Genomic DNA, 17,060 nt, shown 5'->3' with positions numbered 1-17,060 from the left:
ATAAAAACTGACAATATTAAGCTGACTTAAAAAATATTGCTAAGAAATGAACTATTATAGGGTTCACTAAAAATACACAGATACAGAATCCTGCACTTCCCCAAAAAGTTCCCACCTCTAGCTGGTGCACAATCTTCACCTATCTCATGACTACTGCCAAAGAAATCTGCTACCCATAAGCCAAGAGAGAAGTTAACTTCCTAATTTCAGTTGAAGTCTTCACCACTAAATACTTACACAGCTCATCAGCCAGGTAATGTAAGAGCCCTCAGTTTGAGAAAAACAATAACTGAATTGGGAGTTAATAAGCAAGGTTTGGGCTCTCAAATACTGAACGTTTTCTTAAATACATTAGTTTCCAACATATTACTGAAACTGTCTACAAAATGCCCGTGCTTAACTCTTGCTTATGTAAACGATTGTGCTATACATCTGTCTGCTTACTACAGCCTTTATGGCAGGGGAAGGTAAGAAAGGGTTGGCGGAAAGACACAAAAACAAGGGTCAAATCCTGCTCGTCTGACTTATTCTAACAGTTCCATTAGAATCAATAAAATGGCTCTTGTGTCTCAGGTAAGCAGGACTTGACCCTCACTCTCTGGTTTTAATAAGCCTTGATATTTAGACTGAAATCGTTGCACCGTATGTGTGAAGGAGTGTGTTCAAGGGGATTTGCTTCTTTGCACAGAGGCACTCCACTTGTGTATCCTTTTGCTCAGAGAATGCAGGGACTATGGGTCCAATCTAGCACACAATGAAATCACTGGAAGTCTTTCCACTGCATTAGGTCCAAGCCAATTCCCACTGAAGTCAAGCTTAGAGATGATAGTTTCCTCAAAGTGGAAAGAGAGGGACCGGACCAGTCTTGGCTCCATTTGGGAAAAGCAAAGGAGATGCCCTTTTAAAGGGTATTGCAATAACTGCTGTCTATCTGTTTGGCAGGAGGCATTGGGCACTGGTGCAACAAATTTTTTTAAAAAGTTGAAAAGTTTATGTCTACAGCTGGAATCCTGGGTAGACAAATACATGCTAGCGCTGCTCAAGCTAGCATGCTGAAAATAGCAGTGTAGACAAGGTAGCACAGGCAGCAGATTTGCCCAATCCTCTACGTATGTACTTGGGTTGCTAGCTTGTGCTACCTCTGGATACCCTGTTGTTTTTAGCACCCAGCTCAAGCATAGCTAGCTCTCTACCCAGCTGGGAAGCATAATCCCAGCTACAGTGTAGATGTATCATAAGAGTGAGAATACAGGGATCCTGCAGTTATAGGATAGCAAAAAGATGATAGAGAAGAAGAAGCGTCTCCCCCCACTCAAATTCCCATAATAGGTACACTTATGATATTGTGCTTAACAGAAGAACAATGTCCTCAGGAGTGTGCTTTGCTCTCATTGGGGCAGTTTTTTGTCTCCCAACACGGCCAATAGCTGAGAAGCCCCTGTGTGTCCCATATTCATTAACTATTTCATGGATGGATGTTTTTTATTTATATAGCATTAAAAAGGATGGCCATTGGTCACAAGCGGAACGACTACAAAAATCACACTAATTGAGAGTGGAATAATTACCTAATTAAGTCATAACTACAGGAAAACAGGAAAATTCATGTAATATGCATGTGTAATAGATTGGTTTATTTTACAAGCTTCCCTTCTGCTATTTTCATTTGCATGTGCATGCAAAAGAACAAAAAAATCCAAATCATACTTGCCCACAAAGCTGCTAGGGCTGTTTTGAAATCTATAACATATGATTTGATTTCTAAAATCTGCTCCGATTTTTAATGGCAAAGAAACCAATAAAGACAAATAGATATTTTCATTATATGTTTTCTGATTTATGAAATTAATAGCTGTGTTTTCTTATACATATATACATAAATTAATGGAAAAAAAGCATATGGGGCCCACGCCTGGTGTAACACCATTGGCTTCAGTTGTATTACATCGGAGTTGCATTTGGCTTATGCCATTTACATACAGTAAACCTAATTCTCCATTACACCATTCTTGTGTTTGAGGTAAGAACAGAGGACCGCAAGGGGAAAGGTGGCTTTAAACCAGACACCTTCATGCTCTCCATATTCTAGGACTATCTGAGGCCTTGCCTGACCCCTGGTGTATCCCTCAGTGTCACTTCAACCTAGTCTTTGCTTCTCTTGGTGCCCTCTGGGCCCCAGTAGCTTATGTAATTGAAAATATGTTGAAATGTAAGTAGGGAGGATGCCTTTAGGCCTAAAGCTAAGGCTTCATATTAACTAAAGTTAATTTTGTTAGTACGAGTGAATAAGAGATTAATAGAAGTGACTCAAGGTATAACCATGGATCAGGGTAGTAAATGTTTTTGTCTTAACTGGTTGTAGCAAGTGATGTAAGGGAATTTGTGGATGTTTTGGAATATTGGTAACTGCAGAATTTTCATTGATGCAAATGATAATTAGAATGATGTTTGATATTAATAGCCAATAGAGAAGTAAAAGATACTTGGGTTTAGAGGTACAGAAGATTAAATATGGGAGCAGAAGAATAGATATGGTAAAAAGGTGTATTAAATGTTAATTAGCTTTTTATAATTTACTATAAATAGAGTAGCCTCTAATTTATGGGGTAACTCCATAAAGCATCATACACTGCTTAAAGAAAGGACTCTACCACCATTCCTTCATCGAAGGACTGATCACCCCTTGGTGTTATTTCCTTTTAGATATGCGAGATATGCTTTGGTTTTATTATATAATAAAATGTTGAATGTCATCACTCGTGTCATTCAAGGTTCTTAAACTGAATTAAATAAATTACCTGTAACCAAATCAAGGCGTGAATCCTGGGCTGATATTTTTAATTTTGCATTGAAACATATTAATCGGAATATCTAAATCAAAGGCTACACTAGGAAGCAGATAATTGCTGTAAGGCAGTACAATCTGGCTACAGCCATAGACTGATGGAATGGCCAAAGGAGAGCCTGTACAACTCTACATCAAGTGAAGAGGCTCGCTGTACCGGGGAATATTTTTAGATGGCCATTTTTGTCTCTTTAAAGCCCCTTTTTCTGTCAGAGTGGCATAAAGGGGCCTTAATGTACCTGAGAATCAAGCCCAGTATGTTTAAGACAATACCCACAACTAAGGATGGATTAATCAATCCGTCAAATATTGTATGACAAGAACAAATATCAATATTCTACTTCAGATGACTATTCCTGAATACTGCTGACATAACTGGGTATTGAGGGACATAGGAAGTAAAGAACCCCTGCCCTATTGTCCTCCTCATGTTCTGTTTCTCCCCGAGACCGATGCAAACTGCATTTTCATATAGTTATAAATAGGGAATACCATCAATACTGCAAATACTAAGGTTATCATACAGCAAAATGAACATAGCTGTCTAAGGCAGTCAGGAAATTTTGGTTCATCTCTCTATCTACAACATACAGACATTAGGGACAAGGGAGGGTGGTTAGGATGGAAATTGGGTTTGGCAGTGTCTTCCTCACCTCTCCTTCCCTCACAGTACCCTACCACTCCTTCCAGGTTGGATAGGCAGAGTATAGTGAGAATCCGTGGCATCACTGATGGTATGCATTTTCTCTGTCTATAGTCCACTAAATCTTCATCAAGAACCACAGATGTTTAGCACAACCGTGGGTTTCTGTCAAGGGCTCCATTTTCTTCATATCAAATCAGAAGTGTTTATTTTTTTAATTCCTCTTCCATGCCACATGCCTATTGAAATGAATGACCAAGTAGTGGTGTGGGCTGTAAGTTAAATATGCCAGTAGGTTCCTCTTTGTTAGGTCTATCATATAGGAATGCAGGAATTGAAGTGGTTATTAACAGTGAAAAGGTTTATTGTGTAATTTTATGCATGAAGGTACCACAGAAAATATTTTTAGCCTTTTGAAGTGTTTTCCCCCCTCACAGTTAATTATCAAGTAGCTGACTGATTGCTCATGATTGATGACTGATGGGGAGAAGGTTCAGCAGGTATTCATAGTTTGGTTAACCTAAATGGCATAGAGAAAGGAAGTGGCCCATCAGTCAGGCAAACCAGGTCTGTTACTGTTGTCTGTAAAAAGGTTCTCTCTGTGGTGGTAAACTTTTTTTGTGAATTTGTATTTTAAAATGAAAATAGAAATCCTTTAATAAATCTACAGAACCTTCTATGATTATTTCTGATCTTTGCTTATGGAAATTGTTGTTTATTTAAACTTTCAAGTAACGAAAGCACAGTCAAGTGAAAAAGAACTTCAAGTGGAATAATTAAACAATACTACAAACTGAATTCAATATCAGATTTTTTTGCAATGTGATATAAATTATATTTCAATCACCTCATAATTACAAAGGAGCAATTCACTTCAAAAATGTAAAGGCTTACATTTAGTGAGGGGTTAATAATCAAACATGAAGTCATCTTAACAGTATGATGACTAGCTTCAGACACAGGAAACACAGGTAAGCATTTAAATACAAGCAAGAGCTTTGAAAATATTGTGTCTTTCTAATGAACCTAAATGTCGGGCTGCATTTCTGGCATCTTCATCATTAGGCTGGACCTCCTGGGGAGAGACATCCTGAATATTTTTACATTATTCTAGTATGAAACAATGTTCATAATTGTTATTTCATGGGATGTACCGAGTTTACCATTTTAACCCCATATCCTCAAAAGGAGCTCTGAGTAGACTGACCCTTGCGGCCATGTGGAGCCTGACTGAAGTCAATGGAAGATGCCAAATAAACAGCTCCTGGTGTGAGTGATGCTTATGTGACCCTGCAATGGTGCATCCTTGTGTTGGGGGGCAGGGTTGATGGATATTGTCAATAATAGGCCCTCTCTCTCTGTTCACGGCTCAGCCCTGCAGCTAAGAAATGGCTAGTTCAAGCTCATTCCAGGGTAACAAAATGTCCAAGTGCAGTCTAGTGTCCCAAACAATCAATCTATCTTGTGGGGCCTTGTGCTCAACCCTTTTCTGGGTTTTCACTGACTTTCCCCTGCTCTGACAGCAAGCACCAAGTCTCCATGAGTCCTGTAGCCTCCAGTAGTCTTTGTGCTTTGCTCCTTCACAGGAGCAAGTCAGCCTTCCTGTCAACTCCAGGCACTGGCAGTGGCTTCTGCTTCTTCTCCCCCCATCCCACCCCTGATTGAATGCTCAACCTATTTATAAGGCTTGGGTGTCTGTTGAACTATCACCTGATCCTTTTTTAGTCTTACCCTGTCTAGTTGCCACATATCTATTTAATAGCCTCCCAGGTAAAATGAATGGGACTATCTGAGCCTTTACACCTTTCTCACCTGTAATGGGATTTCACCCTGTCACATGATGTATGTATAAATGTATAAAATGTATGTATAAAATTAAAATGGCAAAACACTGGAAATACTGTAGGGTACAATCTTGAAATGGCAGAGGGATGGATGAGCTGACCCAATAGGGCTTATCCAACTTTAATGCCTATGATTCTATACTAATTAACTGTGATATTTTTCCATTATTATAATCAAAAGACATACATAAATACTACATGTTTCCATGACACTCAATAGGCTAATCAAATATTGTAATCACATATATAATAAATGAGACAACAATATATGATAGACAATAATATATTGTTAGAGAAGATCCTGATTTCCCTAAATAATGAAAACCTCAAAACAGAAAACCCAAGAGAGACCATATTAGAGCCTTAGTTCGGTGAAATAATGCAGGTACCCAAGTCTAATGTATTCAATTAAGGTGAATGAGAATACATCATTGGTCTTATTTAATGCAGAAGCATAAATCTTTAGCATTAAATGATCCAAAAATCATTGCTAAAATGTGGAGAACTATTCCAACTCTCAGTTTTAATTTGTAGGAACCTCTTTGATAGCAAAACATTTGATAAGTAATGAAATCAAATCTCCCTAAATGTATTTAGCTCTGTATCGTTTTTTCCATTGTAACAGATTTTCTTCCTTTGAGATATTTGCTGGTTATATATTAAGTCTTGAATATTATCTAAAAATCACTGAGTAGCTATGAAAACAAGGCTGGATATTACATTTTAGGCACTCAAGTTTGAGCTAGTTACTCTTCATGTTCTTTCTTTAACTTGACTTACTACACTTTTACTCTCATACTTGCCAGAGTTCATGTTCCTTTCTATTTTCCTCACTAGGATTTGACTTTTTTTAAAAGGATGCTAACTGCCTCTTTTATTCTGCTGTTTAGCCATGGTGTCATTTTTTGGTCCTCCTCCTATTTATTAATTATTATTATTATCATCATCATCATCATCATCAATCATCCTGTGTGCCACTTAGAACTAAAATCAAGAATTGCCTCACTCCTTGTAGGTTCCAGGTACAGTTGCCAACCCTCCAGGATTGGCCTGGAATCTCCAGGAATTAAAGATTAATCTGTAATTAAAGATTATGTCATGTGATATAGGGTACGAAACATCTTCCATTGAGGAGAGATTAATAAGACTGGGACTTTTCAGCTTGGAAAAGAGATGTTTAAAGGGGGATATGATTGAGGTCTGTAAAATCATGACTGGTGTGGAGAAAGTAAATAAGGAAGTGCTATTTACTCCTTCTCATAACAGAAGAACTAGAGGTCACCAAATGAAAATAATAGACAGCAGGTTTAAAACAAACAAAGGAAGAATTTCTTCACACAATGCACAGTCAACCTGTGGAACTCTTTGCCAGAGGATGTTGTGAAGGCCAAGACTATAACAGGGTTCAAATAAAGAAATAGATAAATTCATGGAGGATAGGTCCATCAGTGATTATTAGCCAGGATGGGCAGGGATGGTATCCCTAGCCTCTTTACCAGAAGCTGGGAAACAGAGCGACGGAATGGATCACTTGAGGATTACCTGTTCTGTTCATTCCCTCTGGGGCACCTGGCAATTGACCACTGTCAGAAGACATGATAATGGGCTAGATGGACCTATGGTCTGACCCAGTATAGCCGTTCTTATGTGATTAAATCTCCAGGAATACATCCAACCAAAATTGGCAACCCTAGTTCTAGGACAAGCTGTTCCACGAAGCAGTCATTAATGATATGTAGAAATTTTATCTTTGCACCCTGTCCTGAGGTGATTACATTCCCAGTAAAAATGGGGATAGTTGAAATCCTCCATTATTGTTCCATTTTCTGCCTTTGTAGCCTCTGTAACATCTTTGAGCATTTCACTGACACCATCATGGTCAGATAGTCAGTAATACATTTCTACTGCTATACTCTTACTGTTCAAGGATGGAATTTCCATCCATAGAGATTCTAATGGTACAGTTTCATTCATTTAAGATTTTTACTATATTTGACTCTAGGCTTTCTTTCAAATATAATGCCACTCCACCACCAGCATGATCTACTCTGTCATTCAGATATATTTTGTACCCTGGTATTACTGTGTCCCATTGATTTGCCACATTCTGCAGAATTTAACATTTTCCCCACAGGATTTCTACTCATAAATAAGAAAAGAGTTCATTCCTATGAGCTTGTTTTGTGAATCAATTTTGTTACAGTCCTTTGGTTAAGCTATTTTGTTGTCCAATTTGTGACAGAAAAGAGGTAAAACCTAGAAAACATTAAAAGTGATTGTACATTTTGAAATGCAAAATTTGAGTCGAAGGTTGTTTTATATTAGAAAACTGGAAATGTTTTAACAATAATATTTGATTTTTGCAGCCACTAGGTAATTAAGCATCCAATACCCCACAAACCAGCATGCTAATAATATATTGGCTTTTTAAGGACATGCTGGGGACAACAATATATTGTCGTCAGGAGGAAGTGTGTTGCTCCCAGGAGGTAAAATGAGTTATATGTGCATGTCTTAAAAGAACAAGACAAAGTCTTATTAAAATGTGTCAGAATGTCATCAGATGAAAGAGGTAATGGTATTAGATTTAAAGGAGGAAACACACAAGCAATAAATTATGGGTAAACTGGGCTGATAAAGTTTCTTAAAACTGTAACTCTCCACTATTATTTAAGTGAAAATGTTTCAGTGTCAGTTGCTTTATAGATTTTATTTATCAGTAATATGTTTAAATATATTGGAAGCATGTGTTCATTTCATGCATTGATTCTTGAAGCCCAGATTTCCAAGGTAATGCAAATATAGGAAACGAGTGTGTTCTCTCTCCCCCAACTCTGTCCTTTATATCATCTTAATGTCTTTTGGTTTGTTGTGGAATTAATAGTCCATACATAACATTTAGATCTTTTAAATGAATTGGAGAGTTGTTAGTTCAACCAGAAAAGTGGAAAATTGATTAGCAATGCCTACTTATCAACTTCAGATTGTTGTCATTATCTCCCCCAACTCTGTGTCCTTTATATCATCTTAATGTCTTTTGGTTTGTTGTGAAATTAATAGTCCATACATAACATTTAGATCTTTTAAATGAATTGGAGAGTTGTTAGTTCAACCAGAAAAGTGGAAAATTGATTAGCAATGCCTACTTATCAACTTCAGATTGTTGTCATTATCACCTCTAGTGACTCTAACAGGCCTTCTATTAGATAGGGTCCTTGAAGCATCTGTTTGTTTGGTCTACCTAAGATTTAAGTTAATGACCTATTAAGGACAAGATTTCAGCTACTCTGTTTTTAAGAGATATTTGTGCCTATCTCCAGGAGTTGCTCTATGACTTGAAGCCTGAGGGGTTATAGCCTAACTAATTTTATCTCATCTAACGTAACTGTGGGCGTTTTCATTATCCATATAAATGTCTAATACTTTTAAAAAATCCTAATAAGCTCATTGCCTCAAGGATATCTTGTAGCAATGATTTCCATAAGCCAATTATGTATTGAGCAGAAAAATATTTCTTGTTTGCTTCATATTAATTTCTCTCCCCTCCCCCACTCAATCCATCCTCTGTCCCTTAGGACATCTACATTGCAATAAAAGACACATGGCACTGCGCCTCAGAGCTTAGATCAGTTGATTTGGGCTCACTGGGCTTGGGCTGGGGCTGCAGGGCTAAACACTGAAGTTTAGATAATTCTGGCTCACCTTGGAGCCCATGCTCTGAGACCCTCCCTCTTGCACATTTTCAGAGCCCAGGACCAAGCCCAAAACGTCTACACTACAATTTTTAGCCCCACCATCCAAGCCCTGTGAACTCAAGTCAGCTGACCTGGGTCAGCCACAGCCATGCAGAGGGTCTTTTATTGAAGCGTAGACTAAACTCTTAAGCACCCACAATCAGATGATCTTGCGCCCTCCAGAAATACACCTTTTGTCGTCAAATATTACAAGAATTCCATCTACTGCCTCCAGAAAATCAGTCCTCCCTCTCTCTCTCTGCTGCTGCTCCCCCCAGTCAACTGATTTCTCATACCTCTGTAAATTTATCCATTGATTCCCCCCATAATTTCCCCAAACTAATTCATCCTCACTTTCCTACAACTGCCCAAGCCAACCAGCCTTCTGTATTCCACCAGGTGATCAATCTTTGAGTCTGTACTCTACTAGGCAAATTCCAGTTCACCATGCTTCTTTTCTCCCAGAACAAATTATTCCTTCATCCTTGTCTCCAGATATTTTGCTCTCTGCCCCTTCCCACCATCCCCAGCCCATTGATCCTAGGCACCCTAACACCCTTCCCCCACAGTCAACTGATCCTCTATTTCACTTCCGAGCAAGTCAACCTCTACCTCCAAGCCTAGAAATTTCCTCAGTCATCTCCCTATCTTCTTGTCCCCAAGTAAGTGACTCTTTGGTCTTTTCCTTGTCCTTTTAGATGAACTTTCAGTAATAACTTCATTTGAAAGGTAGGGCAGAACTCAATACTGAGAAATGGAATGGAGAAAAGAAGTAACCAGTAAGCAGCTACAGTGCATAGAGAACTGTTATTGCTTTCAGCAAGACAGTTTAGACTATTGGAAAGAGAAAGCTGGAAGTCTTCTCTGGTTAATGCTAGACGGGTCCACAAGTTAGGCTAAATCTCCACCTGGGATGGCAGCACTGGTTCTAATTAGATTTGAGAAAGGGTGGGAAGAGGAAAGAACTGTCCACATTCATCCATGCCTCCAAACTAAACTTGATACTTTCCAGGTTCAGATTACTTCTGTCTCTGTACGTACCTTATTCAGTTCCAGTCCCCAATCCTGAAACTATATCCCCATCTGAAGTTTAGAAATCCTTGCCACTCAGAGTAACAACTATAGCTTGTCATCTTCCAGACCTCTCCTGATTCTTCCCATCACACCTCCACCCCATGCACCCTTGTCCTCACCCTGCCCAAAATAGCCAAACTCACCTCATAAAAAAAAATGCAGCATCCCATTCAAGGCATAAATACCGGAAAAGTTTTACGGTATGCGGCAACCTAGAACACAACAGGAAGGCCATCAAAATTGGGCATAAATTGTATGAGGGAGAAAGACAGATTACAAGAACAGCAGATGTGAAAAGGATCTTTGGAAATGTACTATCACCAAATACTAAGATTCTTATGTAGGCATTAAGAATGCGTGTTACAACAGACAACGTTTGTCAGGTAGAGATCAAGACAAATGAAACAAATGAGTCTGTAAATTTCATTTTTTTTCCAGTTTTACTAATAGCTGGAAAAAATGAACCACCAAGAATCTTTGTGGTCACTCAAGCACCAATCATTCTTCTATACTGGAGTATGGCTTTATTTGGGACTTTTCACAGATTACACTTTACAATACATGAAGTACTTGTTTCTGTTTTTTTCTAAATAGTCAAAGTTTTAGTTTATACTTTTTAAATAAACAATTGAGGAAAATTTCTTCTTGGATGCTTCTGAGATGCTAACAAAGAAAGCTGGTTCCTTTTGTCAACTAGTTTGTCAGAATTGCACATCAAGTTTAGGGACATTTCAATGGCACTGCTTAATAATATGAATGACGTGGCATGATGTACACTTATTTATTAACAGATCCATTCTTTCATATCAAAAACGTTATAAAAACTTGTTTTGCAACTTAAACAAACTTCATATAAATACACAAACACAAGTATACAATTATAAAATTGGCCTGTGTCAATCCCGAAAGCTGTACTAACGAGGCCTGCTACCAGTCACTTCCTTCAACTATATAGTCTTGATCACATATTGTGTTTGACAGTTTTTTTCCCCCTCTTTTGTCTTATCAGTTGATAGTATCAGTTAAAGTCTTTTGTTTTCTCATGATTAGGTCATTTCTGTTTTTCTTAAGTTTAGATACATAATCTGTTTATTAGTTGTCCTATCAAAACTGTGCAATATTGTTTCTCCTTTTTGCCTCCTATATTAATATCTTAATTTTGAGTTTAATTTTTACTATTGTTGAAGGGTTTTTTCCCTTCTTTAGTATTGAAAAAAGAGTTCTCACACTATGGTAGTGGGAGATGTACAAATTCTTTTTTAAACCTCAGTAATAGCTTTGACCCTACTTGTATCGACCAGACCCATACAAAAATACATGTGGGTCAAAGCTATTATTTTTCCTACAATGATCTATACTTGACATGTACATATTACCCTAGCAAATGTTTCCACATACCTCAAATGCAAATACTGCTTATCCCTGTTACAGGCTTTACCGGTGATATTTTTTAAGCTGAGAAGTCTGCAGTTTAAATAAAAAACCATAACAACATTATCTTTTTAAATTATAAAGATTTTGTTTTGCCCTTAGGACACACGAGCAAATGAGAATCATATTTAACAAATAAAGTGTATAATTTACCTTAGTTAATTTAGGGAAATCTTGAAAGGCCTAATGTTCCATATCACCAGCAAGTAAATCTGCTTTGAGCCGTGGTAATATATTTTGCATCAACAAAGCTCAGCTGCATAATCAAAGAATGGATTAACTGAGGTATACTTAAAACTTTCCTTAGGTGCAAATTATTATTAGCTATGGGTGATCCTTGCTGAGCTCAGTGTAATTTCATATGACCTTGTCTGGTCATCATAGGTCCAGTAATTTACTGTTCTTTAATTCTCCATCTTGTCATTATTGGGTATTTTCTCGGTGTCATTTATAGGATTCAATTATATCTGAATACCACAGGAAATATTTTTACTGAAACTGTAAATTTTTAATGTTTTAAAAACACGAGCTGAGTAGAAGTTATGCTCTAGAACCAGAAATCTGAGAGTTTTCATTTTCATTCCCCATCACATCAAATGTGATTTAATAATAGCCAGGATAAGATCAAATCCTCCTTAAACATCAGAGGACAGTTAAAGGTATAGTATTTCACATGGTGATCACTAAGCTGTACATTGTGATTGCTATCAGAATTATATTAAACAGACCACTCAGCATTGCCGATCATTATGTCCAGTGCTGACTTTCCATTTTACCCAATTCCAGACTGAAAGTTCAACCTTAATAACCCTCCTTTTATGTTGACTGCAATGTAACTGACCTTCAAAAAAAGTTAAACAAAATAAGAGAAGGAATTCACTCATTTACAGCCCAGAAAATAAATAAATTGAGCCTTATCTTCCATCCAATTGACACTGATATCATTAGCAATACTATAGGACAATCAGTCTAAATGCAGGTCCTAAATTATGGCCACAAAAAAAATGTGCATGCAAACAAATTCTGTTCCTGTTGGAAGAAGTCAAGCGGCTATTTCACATGTTAGCATGTGCATTCATCTCCTTTCTGTTCAGTCTCAGGTTGTGGCACATGACTGTGCTCATGTGCACCTTTCTGTGGGTGTAACTTTGGGCCAAATCTAAATATTTTTATATCTGTCAGATTATACAGGGTGCTCCTTTCCGTGCAGGCTTCTGCCTCAATTATTCACTTTTGAACCTGCCCTCCAAATTTTTTTTCCACACCCCCAAAATGGCATTAATAGCAAGAAAGAAAAAAAAACATTAGCAGTCCAAATATAAATCATTTTTAAATTACCAATTTCACATATATGGCTTTTCTCAATATCTTCTATCCATTACAAAGTCAAAATTCTCAACCATATTCCCTTAAAGGGACCTAACAGATTAAAATCTTCTAGCTTTAATCATGTTGAGTGCATGCAGTTTTACCAGAACCGTAGGTGCACAATCCCAGCAAATTGTAGATACATCTGTTCAGAAAGAAGGATGTCATTTCCATATTTGCTAATGCTAGATCTGCATTGAATCAGCACCTCCAGACCCATTGCATTAATCATTTCCTCAGAGGAGAGGCTACCTCTGACAGAGAGTCGGAGCCTCGGTCCTCATAGTTCTTTGGGAAGGGGTAATGGGGGAAAAGGGGGAGAAGAGAACCTACTTACAAGGTGATCTGTGAAATGTGGTAAATTAGCTAGGTCACTAAGCCTTTGAGGAGTGGCTGTTAATCCTTGTCAAAGAATTATCCTCTCTTCATTTTGCTATCTCCTACAAGGTGAGTTTTGCATCTGTTCCCCTAACCCAGTGGTTCTCAATTGCGGTCCACCGCTTGTTCAGGGAAAGCCCCTGGCGCACTGGGCTGGTTTGTTTACCTGCTGCGTCCACAGGTTCCACCAATTGCAACTCCCACTAGCCATGGTTCGCCGCTCCAGGCTATGGGGCTGCAGGAACGGTGGTCAGCACATCCCTCAGCCCACGCCACTTCCCACAGCCCCCATTGGCCTGGAGCGGTCAACCACAGACAGTGGGAGGCGCGATTGGCCGAACCTGCGGACGCAGCAGGTAAACAAACCTGCCTGGCCCACCAGGGGCTTTTCCTGAACAAGCAGTGGACCACAGTTGAGAACTACTGCCCTAACCCTATTGTATGTACATGGAGCTGGAGAAAACTGGTTAGGAAAATAATAATGGGGTGCAGTGGAAAACTCTCTAGACAGTAATGGGGTGCTGTCTATCCAGGAAGGTCAGTATGGGGACACTCTCTCTCTGTAATTAGTGGAGAATGCCTTGTCTAGTTTACTTCTGAGAAGAAAAAAAAAATCTACATCTATTAAGCAAACCATGCATTTTTTAAATTCAATTTTCTCTATCATTTTATTAAGTTTACTGTTTATGGGTAATTTCATGCAGGCATCCCCAAAGAGAAGACAACCCTTTATGGTTTATGGAGAGGGGCTGAAGAGTTTCTGGAATCTCTACCCTCCCCCTCCCATCCCCCAGGTCAGTTTTGGTCATGCACTATGGGCAGAGGTGTCCATTCCCAGTGAATTGTGTTGCCATTGGCCTGTGACAGACAAACACAAGGGGAGAAGGCAAAGCAGGAGACATGAGCTGGAGAATGTGCAAGTAACACTACCCAAACAGTATAATCACTTATTCTGGTGATTCGCAGTAACTTTTAGAAATTGAGATGACATGAAGAATATTCTTGATACATGTAGGATATGTAAAAGGAGCCTATGCTCATAGATTTGTGGGGAGCTTGGCTAAGGCAATGCATTTATAAGTGATCTAGGAGATATTTAAAGGTTCAGATGAGTATAATCCAATTACCTACTGGCACAGGTCCTAGTGGAGTGCCTGCTGAGAGGAATCCTAGCCTCTGTGCTCAAAATACCCTGGGGATCCAAAGGTCCTGGAACTTGAATGGAGTCCAGACATTGCCCCAATATCAAGGTCCCTAGACATACTCTCAGGGTGCAGACCTTTTTTCTGGCACCCCCTCCTAGTGGAATCACTGTCCAGATGCGAGGGCTATTGATGCAGCACTGACTCCTCTGTACTTAAAACATTCCCTGTCCCAGAACTCCACCCAACAGGTGTGAACCTTCTGATTTACAGAATAACTCAGTGGTACACAGCAACTGAGAAGCAGTCACTACGCACACACTTTGCATAGTCCAACACATCTTTTTACTTTTTTCTCCTTAATCATACAAAAGAGATTACATACGATACAAAACAAATATCTAAAACTGCAATGGCCCTCACTTCCTACCTCATCCTTCCCTTCAGAGTTTTTGGGTAACCACCCCAATTCAGGAAGATAGACAGGCAGGGTGTCCCCTGCCTCATACAGTCTGTTACATGGCGAGTGTTTTTTTCCCTCATGGAATGAGGAACATAGCCCCATTCTCAAGCAGACCAGTTTGTATCTTTTTAAGGCCTTCAGCCTCCTATATCAAGTGACACTTTTGCCAGCCTCTCCACATGAGCACAAGCCCCTTCCAGGATACTTCATTGCCTACTGGGCAGGGACAAGTCAAGTCTTTTGTCTAGAGCGACTAGATTTCCAACAATTGGATACTAAGAGCCAACAACCTTCTATGGTTATTCTTTTGCCATCAGCCTCTGGAATTTTCAACCCTAGGCCAACATGGGAGCAAATAGATCATGGAGAGGTAACAGGCTGGACGTTCAAAATGGAGTTTGCAGCCTGACACAAACACATAGGGCTCATAAGTTCACACAAACTTCATAAATTGTAGAGATATTCCCAGTTCATCAGATATACCACCCCTTCATTCAAACAAACTCCTCCAAAACCTGAGCTGCTCAAAGGTTCCCATTCAATTTTCTATTGAAAAACTGTATTGCAATTTTGACAAATAAAAAGCCATAAGAAAAAAAATTTTTTTCTCAAGTTTGCTTTGGCATTTTGATCAGCTTTATCAAAAATGTTATTCAATTAATAAATCATTATAATTTCTAGACAACTCAACAACAATTCAGCCATGGATAGGTACCATGTAATAGCATAAGAGTAACATTAGTAATAAGATAATGGATCAACAATATGGAACTATGTTAATGACTGAATTAATTTTCAAAGCATACTCAGCATGCTTCCCAAAGACCGAGCTAAGTATTCATGCAGTTACTGAAAGTCCTGTGTCTTTTCTTAGGTCAAAGCTTGACTCAGGTGCTTATTAAACAGTCCCATTTCTTTTTATATATTTATTTTTACAACTTTTACTTTGAGCAGCAATTTAAGTGTTACCTTACTAGCTCTGTTCTAAAATTGCACACTTTCCTATTCACTATATTTCACCATTATTCTTAGTGTAACAGTCTTCCAACAGATTATACAGATCAAACCTTTTTTAAACCTCTCAGAACATCAGCACTATAGATACTAGTACAAGTAATTATTAATTTACTGAATTCTCACTCTCCTTCCTACATGTAATATACTACCAAATAACCCATCACAAAAGTATTGAAAAGATCAAATGTACAGCATTTTGTACAAATATTTTAGTATGGATTTCAACTAAGCTGTTCCCTTATGAACAAATCCTATAGAAGTTAACAGTAAGGTTAAATGTTCCCTGATAGAGTTCTACAGAATGGTTACACAAACATACTGTAGAAAGAGTGCCATGCCCTATTCAGTTCTACGATTTCAGTGGGATTAGACATGGAGTAAGATACTACTCAATGTGCTACTCAAGGCACACTGTCAATAAACAGTGGAAGAATTTAGTGCAACAGATTTTCAGAGTAGAGTAATTTCTGTGGAACCCTATTAAAGTTCCATAGAACCATATTGATTTTATTCAAATAAATTCTGTAGTATTTTTTCCATAAGGCTGGTCAATCATCTGGTTTAAACATAAATATTGTTTAACTGACAGATTAGAATTAGGGTCCACTTTTTAAAACCAATAAAGTAGTCTTTAATGTAGAGTGAAAAGATGTTTCATTTATAGTAGCAACAAAACTCTAGGCTACTTGCCACATTAAATCATCAACAGCACTTGTTTGTTCCTTCCTCTTGGCTAAATCTTTTCTTCTCAAAACTGTTCAGCTTCAGCCAGGCCTAATTCACAGTCCTCTTCAAGAGTAGTTCCCTTTCTGAATAGCTGAGCATCATTAGCTGGCTCACTCACTGAATCACTAATCAGCAGATTTAATGACACCTTCCCTATGTGTAGCCTGATTAGAGAATTTCACTGATGGTTTTTATTAGTTTCCTAATCAAGCAGCTGACTTCCATCTGTAAGAAGTATCTAGAGGAAAGCTGTGGATCATCCAATTGTCCCACCTACCAATGCAGGCATGCCCTAACCCTAATACAGAACATGTCTCTCCATGATAAATGAATGAATACCACTGATGATCCTTTGCACAATGAGTTGCCAACCACCTCTTCCTGACACATATAGT

General features: G+C 38.4%; 1 long non-coding RNA gene across 1 annotated transcript; it reads right to left on the bottom strand.

Annotated features, from left to right (window-relative positions):
- Positions 1 to 8,528: 8,528 nt before the first annotated feature.
- On the bottom strand, positions 8,529 to 16,802 carry LOC122459912. The gene is made up of 3 exons (XR_006280890.1): positions 16,626 to 16,802; positions 10,284 to 10,352; positions 8,529 to 8,573 (listed from the first exon to the last, which is right to left on the bottom strand). It is a non-coding gene; the product is annotated as an uncharacterized LOC122459912 (long non-coding RNA).
- Positions 16,803 to 17,060: the final 258 nt, after the last annotated feature.

Source organism: Dermochelys coriacea, chromosome 4, assembly GCF_009764565.3.
Source record: "Dermochelys coriacea isolate rDerCor1 chromosome 4, rDerCor1.pri.v4, whole genome shotgun sequence".
NCBI lineage: Eukaryota > Metazoa > Chordata > Testudines > Dermochelyidae > Dermochelys > Dermochelys coriacea.
Note: the sequence above shows the minus strand (reverse complement) of the source record. Positions and strands in the feature narration are given on the sequence as shown.